The sequence below is a fragment of the Triticum urartu genome, chromosome 6A (assembly GCF_056163025.1).
Source record: "Triticum urartu cultivar PI428250 chromosome 6A, HENAU_Tu73, whole genome shotgun sequence".
NCBI lineage: Eukaryota > Viridiplantae > Streptophyta > Magnoliopsida > Poales > Poaceae > Triticum > Triticum urartu.
Window position 1 is genome coordinate 460812758 of NC_141878.1, and position 14993 is coordinate 460827750.

Genomic DNA, 14993 nt, shown 5'->3' on the forward strand with positions numbered 1-14993 from the left:
AACATGTATTGCTATGTGTGGGATCCGACAACCTAGTTGTTTACCTCTGATAGCCTCTCTTATGGGGAAATGTAGTCTTGTGCTTCCATGTGCCATAGTAGTCCGCTACAGCCCGGTTCACCGGAGTCCTGCTAGCCCAGCACTACTGCTCCGGAACACTTGACTGGCCGGCATGTGATTCACTTCGATCCTGTGTCTGTCCCTTCGGGGAAATGTCACACGGTGACATCCGGAGTCCTGTTAGCCCAGTGCTACAGCCCGGATTCATACGCTGTTGACCGACATGCTCGAGGTTGATTCATGTATGCATGTTCCTGTAAGTTAGTGCTACTTTGGGTTCACGACTAGTCATGTCGGCCCGGGTTCTCTGTCATATGGATGCTAGTGACACTATCATATACGTGAGCCAAAAGGCGCAAACGGTCCCGGGCCAGGTAAGGTGGCACCCGTGGAAATACCGTGCGTGAGGCCGCAAAGTGATATGAAGTGTTACATGCTAGATCGGTGTGACTTAGGATCGGGGTCCCGACAGGTGCGATGTTGAAGGCGAGAAAGGACGTGCGAGAGAGCGATGACCGAGGCAGAGGGAAATCAACTAGGGGAGTTGCGTGGGTTGCAACGGTGTTTGGAGTAGTTGTGGGCCGAATGCTACGAAAATATAATCTAAACCGACCGGAACAAATGCCTACACAAATTAATCCAAGGTTGGAGTGCCCCTCGCAATGTAAATAGCTCCGGCTTTGTGAGGGATGGAGAGGTAGTAGCTTCAACGCGTGGAAGATACGGTGTGAGAAAGCGAGGTCAATCGAGAGACATATAGATAGAGAGACAAAGTGAGTGTGGTCCGACATTCATTGAACAAATATATATGCTCTGGAGAGATATTGTCCGATTGAGCTTTTTGGCAAGGGTGAGGGCTGTAAGATAGAGCTTGAGAGATGATCCAGTCACAGACGTGTAGATATATTTTTGTGCATGGGAGGAAGCAAGGTCAACCGATCACATAGGGTCGTCGTGCGATCGAAAGAGTGAGACGGGTTGGAGAGAGTGACCTAGATAGATGATGTGCGTGAGAGAGTATACAATGTGAATAGGTTGAATTGGGCTCAAACATGGTGATATATCGTTTTTGTCCGAGAAAGAGCGAGGTCAATCGAGACATACGGAGAGAGAGAGAGAGATTGAGTGAGCGTGGCCCACCATGAGGTCGAAAGAGTGGCGGCGACTTGGATGGACTGACCTAGATAGACAATCTGCGTGAGAGAGTATAGAGTGTGTCGATCGAGGCCCGAACAGGGAGATATATCATTTGTGTGTGAACGAAAACGAGGTTAAATGAGACTCGGATAAAGAGAGCGAGATTGAGCGAGTGTGGCCCGCCGTGCGGAAGAAAGAGTGAGACAGTCTCGAGGGAGTGACCTAGATATACAACGTGGGTGCGTGCGCACGAGGTTGGGGGGCTAGATAGGCAATGCATGTATTTAGCGCGAGAGGGTGAGAGGGACAGGGGGAGAGAGAGAGCTCGACATGGGGTGCAATGGCGGGTGTGTGAGGTAAATACATTTGGTAACAGAGTGGAAAAAGGGGTTGTGTAGTTGAGAGACTTAGAGATCGAAACATGGAGAGAAAGAACGAACGTGTGTTGGAAACCGATAGCTTTCTAAGGTGGTTAGGAGAGGAAGATTGACCGATACAGGAAGTATGTAGTGTTTGGGGCTAAAAACAACATTTGAATGTACATAGTACGAGACTTAATATCGATGTTTCAATTCGGTGTACATTGTAAGATTTGAACCGAGGACCAGGCATACAAGTAATTATTTCGAATTTGTGCCATACTAAGTTTCGAAAAGTTGACATTGACTCAATTTATTGTGCTATTTTGTAGGTCATATGTTTGAATCCATCCAAAAGTTTTCTCACTACCATGGTGTTCATCATATACATATGAATTTGTATTAAAAAAGTAGCGTGGATATAGTGAAATGCGAAATCCACGTTAGAATTGGACATCGCTACGTGACACACACTCTAATTCAAATAACTAACTACGTGACACACACTCTAATTCAAATAACTAATTATGTGACACACACTCTAATCCACGTTAGCATGGGTACCGTTTCATTTTTTCAAATAACTCCTCATTAATTAATTTATAGTACTCCCTCTTTTCACTTTTATAAGACCTTAAAGACATTTTAGACAATGTGCAAAACAGATCATTTTAAGTTGTCTGAAACGACTTACAAAAGTGAACGGATGGAGTATCTCGTTTCGAATGACTAATTATTGCAAGGAAAACACGGGCATGATAATACATACAGATTCATTTGCAAATGAAAGAAGATTCGTTTGCATTCTCAAATGTAGGTGCACCAGGCAAACCAGGGTCGTGTCGGGGTGGACACTGCTTCGGTGCCTTAAAGGAAACTGCCTTTGGGTCACTGACATGTGGGCCAGCCACCTGTTGGTCCCACATGTCATGGACACAAAGGCGGGTGCCTTAAGGCACCGAAGCATAGTCCTGTCGGGGTGGTCGCGTGTGTCGGACAAACACGTAGCACCCAGCCACCCTCCCCCCTGCCCCCCCCCCAAAAAGGACGATGACAATATAAGTTTGCGCTTCCATGTTTCGGATTGAAATATCTGGCGGCCCCAATTCCAGCCCCGCAAAATCTCTCTTCTCCACCGTCCCCTTCCACGCTCAGATTGCTCAAATCCCTAATTCGCCGCCAACCCTCGAATCGCCCCTCGTCTCGTCTCTTTCCCCACCGTTCCCCACCTCTGTGCCGGACGACGACGAAGACGATGGTCGCGCTTCACCACCGCACCGGAGCTACCTCATCTACGCCCTCGTCCACCGCACCAGGTGGTCCACTGACAACGTCGGCCGCCGCAATCGACGTGCCTCACAGACACTGAGTTCCACCGCATCAGGTGCGCTTCACCGACGCCGTCTCCCAGCTCACCGGGGCTACTTCACCGAGCACATCGTCGCACCTCCGCCCCCTGAGGCCGTTGGGGCTTCACCAACGGTCTCGTCCACCGCATCGTAGCGCTCCGCTGCCACTCAAGATCTGCATCCGTGCGCGGCCAGCCAGCGCATCACCCTCAACGGCTCTGAAGTGACCCGCACTCTAGCTAGGCGAGCATGCCCAAACGCCAGCCCAAACTAGGTATCCACACATCACTCCCTTGTGCATTGTTCCGACGATGTTTGGATATCCTTTCACTGCTCTCTTAGCTTACCCGCCTATGAAACTCTGACCTTAACTCTTATTTCTTCTGGAGATATCATCTGAAACAAGCAAATCCATATTTTAGCGAAGCATGACGGCACTACGGGATCTGGTACACATCATGCACACCCGTATAACCTTGTAAGTATCTGTCCTCCGGTACAACATCAAGGTCGATTCCTCTTATTTGATCAACCATTCGCCATGTCAAAAATGCAGAGGGGGATGCAAGGAGCACAAGCCTGCACATCCAAGCAAGTGGTAACATGGACTTGTACATGGAACATCCCAAGCGCAAGCAGAGCTGCAGTGAGCCTGCACAACGAGCTAGCGTAAGTCCCTGAATTTCATTTAATTCATACTGGCATTCGTGTATGATTTGTGTGCAGTGGCTGATCCATGAATTTAAGTTACCAGGGGCGAACATTTAACTTAAAAAATACGAAGGCACTTGCACTCCGGAAATCAACATAACTTGAGAAATGTGAAGCTACATGCACTTTGAAAACCAGCTAATGATCCAAAGTAGTTCAGATTATAAACACTAAATGATGCAAGCACCAAAAAACACAAAATGCAACATGGTGTACAAGGACTACAAACATGGTCTGTACCTGCTTGAATTATTCGTTCTCTGGCTGAAAATATCGAAGTGTAATTGCACGTATAACCAGTGCGCAAACTGCATATCAATATATCTATCCTGCACAAGTATGCCAATAGTTTCAAACAACAGATTAGAAAAGTATTTATGCTATGTTGTCATGATACGGGGACTTTCTGGTAGATGGCCTCGACGTTTCCTCAAGCTATGAAAATGCACTGTAATTTGCTTGTCATCAATGCCTGCAAATCTCTATCTCTCTCAACATAGTAGATCATCATTAGACACTAAATCCTTCAATGAGCTTGCAAAATGCTTGCATTAGATCCCTCATTAGACACTATATGTTCATCACCAGGAGCATGTAAAATGTTTGCATCAAATTCTTCATTAGCAGTCTGTTCATTAGACACTTCAGGCTCAAGAACAACATGATCTTGTATGTTTGCACCAGAAACTTGATTAGATACATCAGATTCAGTCAGTTCAGTATTGATTGGGGAGTTATAAAATAAGTAGAAATTGGTTTCATTTTCTCATAGATTCCCTACATACAAGCAGTTTTACAACACCGTCAGGTTTAACTATTAGCCAGAAATTGAAGAGTTGAATTAGATATAATCAGGGATGTGATGTACCTGCTCGTTGCGCATGCTACTCTTGCAAGCTGCGATTGTCCGTTTGCGCAAGCTCGATGCCATGCCCGTGCTGCCACCGCTGCCTCCCATGCAGGCTACACCCAGGGTTGGATCTTCATCTTCTTGTCCTTCCGTTCGCATGAAGCCCGGCGACTGCCCTCCAACGAGGGCGCGAGGAAGTGCTGTGTCAGTCTGTCCAGCGGCGGCTAGGTTAGGAGCGAACCAGACTGGAGGCTGGAGCGAATGAATTGGGATTTTTCCTGCTGTCAATCGATATGGGAGGCGCTCGTTTGGGCCACGAGCCTGCTATAGGGCCTGCCTTGCACTTATGTTATTGGCCCATCCAAATTGAAACATTTTTCTTCATTTTTTACATTGCCTGCTCATGCGTTGGGATGAACAAAACTAGCGTGGGCCAACCTGGACGACTCAAATTAGGTGCACACTTTCCAGCCACCTGAGGCGGCCGCCCATACCAGCCCCTATGGTGGCGTCGCCCCTTTTTGCGTGTATGATTGGATAGTGAAAAATATTCCAGTGGCGCTCTTGATTTACCCACGGAATGGTTGAATTGCTTGTTTCTATGAACTGAGTTCGCCAATAATGTGAAGGATGCCAGTCTTTTCATCCTATTGTAGATTGCTTAGATCTCGATATGCCAAAAGTAATCACATGAAATATACAGTAAAAGCCAGTGTGATGTGTTTGTCTACAACTAGTCTGACTACACGTCCTCATATAACATATCAAGGATGCACCATCTTACCAGATTAACCATTCGACTTACCCATGCAGTGTGGGAAGAAAGAAGTATTGGGACTGCGTATCCAAGCAATTAATGCCATGGACTCCTTCGTACAACCTTGTAAGCGAAAAAGAAGTTGCAGTGTGCCTGTACAAAGAACTAGCGTAAGTTCAGTTACGTGCTTCTCAGAATTTTAGTTATCCACTTATTACAAAATTATTCAATTATGTTGCTTGGCTTAATTTAGTTTGCTACTGATTACATAATGGCACAGCCTGTTAATCATATTGTAGACTGCGCCTATCTATGTGTTCGATACTTACTGTTAAGAATTACCTGTTTGCCTTAACTTAAATATCTACTTGTTTGTTTAACTGCTTTGCTGCTGCAACAGCGGGTTACAATGATGTTAATAACTACTTTTCAGCATCCAATTGAAACTCTTTAATTCCTTGTTTGTTTAACTGGTTTGCTGTTATAACTCCCAGTTGAGATGTTTTGCTAACTTCAACTTTTCTGAATCCAATCGGAACTTTAATGGCAAAACATGTTAGCCCAAGATCAAAGAGCGACGTCCCCATTGACGTTGCATCATCCCACAGCAGTGGCACCGGCCCAATCTATTGGGGAACGTTGCAGAAAACAAAAAAATTCCTACGTTTCACCAAGATCAATGTATGGAGTCAACTAGCAATGAGAGGAGAGTGCATCTACATACCCTTGTAGATCGCGTGCAGAAGCGTTCAAGAGAACGGGGATGATGGAGTCATACTCGCCGTGATCCAAATCACCGATGACCAAGTGCCGAATGGACGGCACCTCCGCGTTCAACACACGTACGGTTGGGAAGACGTCTCCTCCTTGATCCAGCAAGGGGGGAGGATAGGTTGATGAAGATCCAGCAGCACGACGACGTGGTGGTGGATGCAGCAGTGATCGCAGCAGGGCTTCGCCGAGCTTCTGCGAGAGGGAGAGGTGTAGCAGGGGAGAGGGAGGCGCCAAGGCTTGAGGTGCGGCTGCCCTCCCTCCCCCCCCCCCCCCCCACTTTATATAGGCCCCCTAGGGGGGTGCGCCGTCCCTAGGAGATGGTATCTCCTAGGAGGGCGGCGGCCAAGGGGGTGGAGTACCCCCCAAGGCAAGTGGAGGTGCCCCCTCCCCTAGGGTTCCCAACCCTAGGCGCATGGGGGGCCAAGGGGGGGCGCACCAGCCCACTATGGGCTGGTTCCCCTCCCCACTTCAGCCCATGGGGCCCTCCGGGATGGGTGGCCCCACCCGGTGGACCCCCGGGACCCATCCGGTGGTCCCGATACAATACCGGTGACCCCAAAACTTTCCCGATGGTCGAAACTACACTTCCTATATATAATTCTTCACCTCAGGACAATTCTGGAACTCCTCATGACGTCCAGGATCTCATCCGGGACTCCGAACAACTTTCGGATTACTGCATACTCATATCTATACAACCCTAGCGTCACTGAACCTTAAGTGTGTAGACCCTACGGGTTCGGGAGACAAGCAGACATGACCGAGACGATTCTCTGGTCAATAACCAACAGCGGGATCTAGATACCCATGTTGGCTCCCACATGCTCCTCGATGATCTCATCGGATGAACCACGATGTCGAGGACCTAATAAATCCCGTACTCAATTCCCTTTGTCAATCGGTACGTTACTTGCCCGAGACTCGATCGTCGGTATCCCAATACCTTGTTCAGTCTCGTTACCGGCAAGTCACTTTACTCGTACCGTAATGCATCATCCCGTGATCAACCACTTGATCACATTGAGCTCATTATGATGATGCATTACCGAGTGGGCCCAGAGATACCTCTCCGTCATACGGAGTGACAAATCCCAGTCTCGATTCGTGCCAACCCAACAGACACTTTCGGAGATACCTGTAATGTACCTTTATAGTCACCCAGTTACATTGTGACGTTTGGCACACCCAAGGCACTCCTACGGTATCCAGGAGTTGCACAATCTCATGGTCTAAGGAAATGATACTTGACATCCAGAAAAGCTACAGCAAACGAACTACACGATCTTTGTGCTATGCTTAGGTTTGGGTCTTATCCATCACATCATTCTCCTAATGATGTGATCCCGTTATCAATGACATCCCCATGTCCATAGCCAGGAAACCATGACTATCTGTTGATCAATGAGCTAGTCAACTAGAGGCTCACTAGGGACACATTGTGGTCTATGTATTCACACATGTATTACGATTTCCGGATAATACAATTATAGCATGAATAATAGACAATTATCATGAACAAGGAAATATAATAATCATTTTATTATTGCCTCTAGGGCATATTTCCAACAGTCTTGCACTTGCACTAGAGTCAATCATCTAGTTACATTGTGATGAATCGAACACCCATGGAATTCTGGTGTTGATCATGTTTTGCTCTAGGGAGAGGTTTAGTCACCGGATCTGCTACATTCAGGTCCGTATGTACTTTACAAATCTCTATGTCTCCATTTTGAACACTTTCACGAATGGAGTTGAAGCGACACTTGATATGCCTGGTCTTCCTGTGAAACCTGGGCTCCTTGGCAAGGGCAATAGCTCCAGTGTTGTCACAGAAGAGAGTCATCGGGCCCGACGCATTGGGTATGACTCCTAGGTCGGTAATGAACTCCTTCACCCAGAATGCTTCGTGTGCTGCTTCCGAGGCTGCCATGTACTCCGCTTCACATGTAGATCCCGCCACAACGCTTTGCTTGCAACTGCACCAGCTTACTGCCCCACCATTCAAAATATACACGTATCCGGTTTGTGACTTAGAGTCATCCAGATCTATGTCGAAGCTATCATCGACGTAACCCTTTACGACGAGCTCTTCGTCACCTCCATAAACGAGAAACATTTCCTTGGTCCTTTTCAGGTACTTCAGGATATTCTTGACCGCTGTCCAGTGTTCCATGCCGGGATTACTTTGGTACCTTCCTACCAAACTCACGGCAAGGTTTACATCAGGTTTGGTACACAGCATAGCATACATGATAGACCCTATGGCCGAGGCATAGGGGACGACACTCATCTTTTCTCTATCTTCTGCCGTGGTCGGGCATTGAGCCAAGCTCAATCTCGTACCTTGCAATACAGGCAACAACCCCTTCTTTGACTGATCCATTTTGAACTTCTTCAATATCTTGTCAAGGTATGTACTCTGTGAAAGACCAATGAGGCGTATCGATCTATCTCTATAGATCTTGATGCCTAATATATAAGCAGCTTCTCCAAGGTCCTTCATTGAAAAACACTTATTCAAATAGGCCTTTATGCTTTCCAAGAATTCTATATCATTTCCCATCAACAGTATGTCATCCACATACAATATGAGAAATGCTACAGAGCTCCCACTCACTTTCTTGTAAATGCAGGCTTCTCCATAAGTCTGCATAAACCCAAACGCTTTGATCATCTCATCAAAGCGAATGTTCCAACTCCGTGATGCTTGCACCAGCCCATAAATCGAGCGTTGGAGCTTGCACACCTTGTCAGCATTCTTAGAATCGACAAAACCTTCCGGCTGCATCATATACAATTCTTCCTTAAGGAAACCATTAAGGAATGCCGTTTTGACGTCCATTTTCCATATCTCATAATCATAGAATGCGGCAATTGCTAACATTATTCGGACGGACTTCAGCTTCGCTACAGGTGAGAAAGTCTCATCGTAGTCAACCCCTTGAACTTGTTGATAACCCTTAGCGACAAGCCGAGCTTTATAGATAGTCAAATTACCATCCACGTCTGTCTTCTTCTTAAAGATCCATTTATTTTCTATGGCTCGCCGATCATCGGGCAAGTCAGTCAAAGTCCATACTTCATTTTCATACATGGATCCTATCTCGGGTTTCATGGTTTCCAGCCATTTGTCGGAATCCGGGCCCGCCATCGCTTCTTCATAGTTCGAAGGTTCACCGTTGTCTAACAACATGATTTCCAAGACAGGGTTGCCGTACCACTCTGGTGCGGAACGTGTCCTTGTGGACCTACGAAGTTCAGTAGCAACTTGATCTGAAGTTTCATGATCATCATCATTAACTTCCTCTCTAGTCGGTGCAGGCACCTCAGGAACATTTTCCTGAGTTGCGCCACTTTCCGGTTCAAGAGGTAATACTTCATCAAGTTCTACTTTCCTCCCACTTACTTCTTTCGAGAGAAACTCTTTCTCTAGAAAGGATCCATTCTTGGCAACAAAGATCTTACTTCGGATCTGAGGTAGAAGGTATACCCAATAGTTTCTTTAGGGTATCCTATGAAGACTCATTTTTCTGACTTGGGTTTGAGCTTTTCAGGTTGAAGTTTCTTGACATAAGCATCGCATCCCCAAACTTTTAGAAACGACAGCTTAGGTTTCTTCCCAAACCATAATTCATACGGTGTCGTCTCAACGGATTTTGACGGAGCCCTATTTAAAGTGAATGCGGCAGTCTCTAAAGCATAGCCCCAAAATGATAGCGGTAAATCGGTAAGAGACATCATAGATCGCACCATATCTAATAGAGTGCGATTACGACGTTCGGACACACCATTATGCTGAGGTGTTCCAGGCGGCGTGAGTTGTGAAACTATTCCACATTTTCTTAAGTGTGTGCCAAATTCGTGACTCAAGTATTCTCCCCCATGATCTGATCGCAAGAACTTGATTTTCCTATCACGTTGATTCTCAACCTCACTCTGAAATTCCTTGACCTTTTCAAAGGTCTCAGACTTGTGTTTCATTAAGTAGACATACCCATATCTACTCAAGTCATCAGTGAGGGTGAGAACATAATGATAACCACCGCGAGCCTCAACACTCATTGGACCGCACACATCTGTATGTATGATTTCCAATAAGTTGGTTGCTCACTCCATTGTTCCTGAGAACGGAGTCTTGGTCATCTTACCCATGAGGCATGGTTCGCACGTGTCAAATGATTCGTAATCAAGAGACTCTAAAACTCCATCTGCATGGAGCTTCTTCATGCGTTTGACACCTATGTGACCAAGGCGGCAGTGCCACAAGTATGTGGGACTATCATTATCAACCTTACATACTCACACTATGAATATGTGTAGCATTACGCTCGAGATTCATTAAGAATAAACCATTCACCATTGGAGCATGACCATAAAACATATCTCTCATATAAATAGAACAACCATTATTCTCGGATTTAAATGAGTAGCCATCTCGTATTAAACGAGATCCTGATACAATGTTCATGCTCAAAGCTGGCACTAAATAACAATTATTGAGGTTTAAAACTAATCCCGTAGGTAAATGTAGAGGTAGCGTGCCGACGGCGATCACATCGACCTTGGAACCATTCCCGACGCGCATCGTCACCTCGTCCTTCGCCAGTCTCCGCTTATTCCGCAGCTCCTGCTTTGAGTTACAAATGTGAGCAACCGCACCGGTATCAAATACCCAGGAGCTACTACGAGTACTGGTAAGGTACACATCAATTACATGTATATCACATATACCTTTTGTGATGCCGGCCTTCTTGTCCGCTAAGTATTTGGGGCAGTTCCGCTTCCAGTGACCACTTCCCTTGCAATAAAAGCACTCAGTCTCGGGCTTGGGTCCATTCTTTGGCTTCTTCCCGGCAGCTTGCTTACCGGGCACGCAACTCCCTTGCCGTCCTTATTGAAGTTCTTCTTACCCTTGCCTTTCTTGAACTTAGTGATTTTATTCACCATCAACACTTGATGTTCCTTTTTGACTTCTACCTCTGCTGATTTCAGCATTGCAAATACTTCAGGAATGGTCTTTTCCATCCCCTGCATATTGAAGTTCATCACAAAGCTCTTGTAGCTTGGTGGAAGCGACTGAAGGATTCTGTCAATGACCGCGTCATCCGGGAGATTAACTCCCAGCTGAGTCAAGCGGTTATGCAACCCAGACATTTTGAGTATGTGCTCACTGACGGAACTATTTTCCTCCATCTTACAGCTGAAGAACTTGTCGGAGACTTCATGTCTCTCGACCCAGGCATGAGCTTGGAAAACCATTTTCAGCTCTTCGAACATCTCATATGCTCCGTGTCGCTCAAAATGCTTTTGGAGCCCCGGTTCTAAGCTGTAAAGCATGCCGCACTGAACGAGGGAGTAATCATCAGCACGTGTCTGCCAAGCGTTCATAACGTCTTGGTTCTGTGGGATGGGTGCGTCACCTAGCGGTGCTTCTAGGACATAATCTTTCTTGGCAGCTATGAGGATGATCCTCAGGTTCCGGACCCAGTCCGTATAGTTGCTAGCATCGTCTTTCAGCTTGGTTTTCTCTAGGAACGCGTTGAAGGTGAGGACAACGTTGGCCATTTGATCTACAAGACATATTGTAAAGATTTTAGACTAAGTTCATGATAATTAAGTTCATCTAATCAAATTATTCAATGAACTCCCACTTAGATAGACATCCCTCCAGTCATCTAAGTATAACATGATCCGAGTTGACTAGGCCGTGTCCGATCATCACGTGAGACGGACTAGTCAACATCGGTGAACATCTTCATGTTGATCGTATCTTCTATACAACTCATGCTCGACCTTTTGGTCTTCTGTGTTCTGAGGCCATGTCTGTACATGCTAGGCTCGTCAAGTCAACCTAAGTGTATTGCGTGTGTAAATCTGTCTTACACCCGTTGTATGTGAACGTTGGAATCTATCAGACCCGATCATCACGTGGTGCTTCGAAACAACGAACTGTCGCAACGGCGCACAGTTAGGGGGAACACTTTCTTGAAATTATTATGAGGGATCATCTTATTTACTACCGTCGTTCTAAGTAAACAAGATGCAAAAACATGATAAACATCACATGCAATCAAATAATAGTGACATGATATGGCCAATATCATATAGCTCCTTTGATCTCCATCTTGGGGCTCCATGATCATCTTGTCACCGGCATGACACCATGATCTCCATCATCATGATCTCCATCATCGTGTCTTCTTGAAGTTGTCTTGTCATCTATTACTTCTACTACTATGGCTAACGCTTTAGCAATAAAGTAAAGTAATTACATGACGTTTATGTTGACACGCAGGTCATAAATAAATAAAGACAACTCCTATGGCTCCTGCCGGTTGTCATACTCATCGACATGCAAGTCGTGATTCCTATTACAAGAACATGATCAATCTCATACATCACATATATCATTCATCATTCATCACAACCTTTGGCCATATCACATCACAAAACACTTGCTGCAAAAACAAGTTAGACGTCCTCTAATTGTTGTTGCAAGTTTTTACGTGGCTGCTATAGGTTTCTAGCAAGAACGTTTCTTACCTACGCCAAAACCACAACGTGAATTGCCAATTTCTATTTACCCTTCATAAGGACCCTGTTCATCGAATCCGATCCGACTAAAGTGGGAGAGACAGACACCCGCCAGCCACCTTATGCAACTAGTGCATGTCAGTCGGTGGAACCGGTCTCACGTAAGCGTACGTGTAAGGTTGGTCCGGGCCGCTTCATCCCACGATGCCGCCGAATCAAGATAAGACTAGTAACGGCAAGCAAATTGACAATATCGACGCCCACAACTACTTTGTGTTCTACTCGTGCATAGTAACTACGCATAAACCTGGCTCATGATGCCACTGTTGGGGAACGTTGCAGAAAACAAAAAAATTCCTACGTTTCACCAAGATCAATCTATGGAGTCAACTAGCAATGAGAGGAGAGTGCATCTACATACCCTTGTAGATCGCGTGCGGAAGCGTTCAAGAGAACAGGGATGATGGAGTCATACTCGCCGTGATCCAAATCACCGATGACCAAGCGCCGAACGGACGGCACCTCCGCGTTCAACACACGTACGGTTGGGAAGACGTCTCCTCCTTCTTGATCCAGCAAGGGGGGAGGAGAGGTTGATGAAGATCCAGCAGCACGACGGCGTGGTGGTGGATGCAGCAGTGATCGCAGCAGGGCTTCGCCGAGCTTCTGCGAGAGGGAGAGGTGTAGCAGGGGAGAGGGAGGCGCCAAGGCTTGAGGTGCGGCTGCCCTCCCTCCCCCCCCCCCTTTATATAGGCCCCCTAGGGGGGTGCGCCGGCCCTAGGAGATGGGATCTCCTAGGGGGGCGGCGGCCAAGGGGGTGGAGTACCCCCCAAGGCAAGTGGAGGCGCCCCCTCCCCTAGGGTTCCCAACCCTAGGCGCATGGGGGCCCAAGGGGGCGCACCAGCCCACTATGGGCTGGTTCCCCTCCCCACTTCAGCCCATGGGGCCCTTCGGGATGGGTGGCCCCACCCGGTGGACCCCCGGGACCCATCCGGTGGTCCCGGTACAATACCGGTGACCCCGAAACTTTCCCGATGGCCGAAACTACACTTCCTATATATAATTCTTCACCTCCGGACAATTCCGGAACTCCTCGTGACGTCCAGGATCTCATCCGGGACTCCGAACAACTCTCGGATTACTGCATACTCATATCTATACAACCCTAGAGTCACCAAACCTTAAGTGTGTAGACCCTACGGGTTCGGGAGACAAGCAGACATGACCGAGACGATTCTCTGGTCAATAACCAACAGCGGGATCTGGATACCCATGTTGGCTCCCACATGCTCCTCGATGATCTCATCAGATGAACCACGATGTCGAGGACCTAATCAATCCCGTACTCAATTCCCTTTGTCAATCGGTACGTTACTTGCCCGAGACTCGATCGTCGGTATCCCAATACCTTGTTCAGTCTCGTTACCGGCAAGTCACTTTACTCGTACCGTAATGCATGATCCCGTGATCAACCACTTGATCACATTGAGCTCATTATGATGATGCATTACCGAGTGGGCCCGGAGATACCTCTCCGTCATACGGAGTGACAAATCCCAGTCTCGATTCGTGCCAACCCAACAGACACTTTTGGAGATACCTGTAATGTACCTTTATAGTCACCTAGTTACGTTGTGACGTTTGGCACACCCAAGGCACTCCTACGGTATCCGGGAGTTGCACAATCTCATGGTCTAAGGAAATGATACTTGACATCCAGAAAAGCTACAGCAAACGAACTACACGATCTTTGTGCTATGCTTAGGTTTGGGTCTTGTCCATCACATCATTCTCCTAATGATGTGATCCCGTTATCAATGACATCTCCATGTCCATAGCCAGGAAACCATGACTATCTGTTGATCAACGAGCTAGTCAACTAGAGGCTCACTAGGGATACATTGTGGTCCATGTATTCACACATGTATTACAATTTCCGGATAATACAATTATAGCATGAATAATAGACAATTATCATGAACAAGGAAATATAATAATCATTTTATTATTGCCTCTAGGGCATATTTCCAACACAATCGTGCATTATGAATTGCCAACTGCTGATGCTCTAGAGGCTAAACTAGTGGTAGAAAGAGATTCTGCTTTTGCACTTCGAGATGAAGTTGACATGTTGAGGAAGCAAACAGCACAATCACAAGCAGTACTCAAGACAATCATTAAATATTAGGTGGATTTCAAAATGAAGCAAGCTGAGACTGACCAGATTGTTAAGGTCCTGAAGGAAAAAAGGAAATTAAATTCCTACTTGGTAAATCATAGGTGAAATGTTCTTTCCATAGTTGAATAACCTTTGTGTTGTCTGTTCATGTAATCAATCAAACCATTTGTTTTAGAGATCATGTAATAATTGTTTTTTTTTGTTTGTAATTTTATTTGAGCACAAGTCTGTATTAATTGATAAGACTCGGAGACATTTCATTTGGATTGCTGTGCCAGACCTA